Genomic DNA, 1,053 nt, shown 5'->3' on the forward strand with positions numbered 1-1,053 from the left:
GACCCTTTCACAGGGGTCGCCTAAGACCATCCTCCTGCATATATATTTACATTATGATTCATAACAGTAGCAACATTACAGTTATGAAGTAGCAACGAAAATAATTTTATGGTTGGGTCACAACATGAGGAACTGTATTTAAAGGGCCAGAAGGCTGAGAACCACTGCTTTAGAGCATAACTGAGGGAAGCCACGCAACCAGCCTCTTGTAGAACCACGGAATCCGCCTGCTTACATGGAAACCCCGCATCTTCACTCGGATGCGGAGGGAACATGCATCACCTCCGAGGGTGCGAGCTCAGCCATTTTCTCAGAAAGCATCAGACTCGTGCCCTGAAACACACCTTTATTATTTTAAAATGTGTGTTTACTGACTTCAGAGAGGAAGGGGGAGAGAGACATCAATGAGCGAGAATCACTGGTCGGCCGCCTCCTGCACGCTCCCTCCTGGGATTGAGCCCACAACCCGGGCCTGTGCCCTGACCAGGAATCGAACCTGGGACCCTTCAGTGCGGAGGCTGACGCTTAATCCACTGAGCCAAACCGGCTGGGGCTGAGGCACGTCTTTATTTCAGTGGAGTTTCTGCCTGGAGGGAACTGAGTGTGGGCTTTGCCATGCCAGCTGTGTGCCGGTGACAGGGTGAGAGCGCCGGCTGCCTCCAGCACTGAGAGAGGGGCCGGGCTGGTCCCTGAGAGCCCGGGGCCCACCGAGGGGCAGCGGCTGGTCCGTTCTTGCCCACTGTTGCCCATGTGGGCCCATATTTTAAAAAGCCAGAGACTCATCCGGATCTTTGTGGGAATTCCCCACAAGTGAAATGTCAGCTAGTTCAGGTTGAACATAAAGCAGCCCTCGGCGGTCAGCGTGTGGGCCCATATTTTAAAAAGCCAGAGACTCATCCAGATCTTTGTGGGAATTCCCCACAAGTGAAATGTCAGCCAGTTCAGGTTGAACATAAAGCAGCCCTCGGCGGTCAGCTGTGGCGCTCGGGCCCTGCTTCGGGTATGTGTGCTGTGGCCTCAGGCAGCAGAGCACCCCCACCCCCCCCCCGCGCC

General features: G+C 54.7%; 1 protein-coding gene across 1 annotated transcript in view; it reads left to right on the forward strand.

The window, feature by feature from the left end:
* The window catches only part of OTOA (otoancorin), a gene marked incomplete at its 3' end in the record, with an annotated part of 56,992 nt that overhangs the window by 27,014 nt on the left and 28,925 nt on the right, over positions 1-1,053 (forward strand). The gene's annotated exons all lie outside the window — the stretch shown is intronic.

This window comes from Myotis brandtii, unplaced genomic scaffold, assembly GCF_000412655.1.
Source record: "Myotis brandtii unplaced genomic scaffold, ASM41265v1 scaffold407, whole genome shotgun sequence".
Taxonomy (NCBI): Eukaryota; Metazoa; Chordata; class Mammalia; order Chiroptera; family Vespertilionidae; genus Myotis; species Myotis brandtii.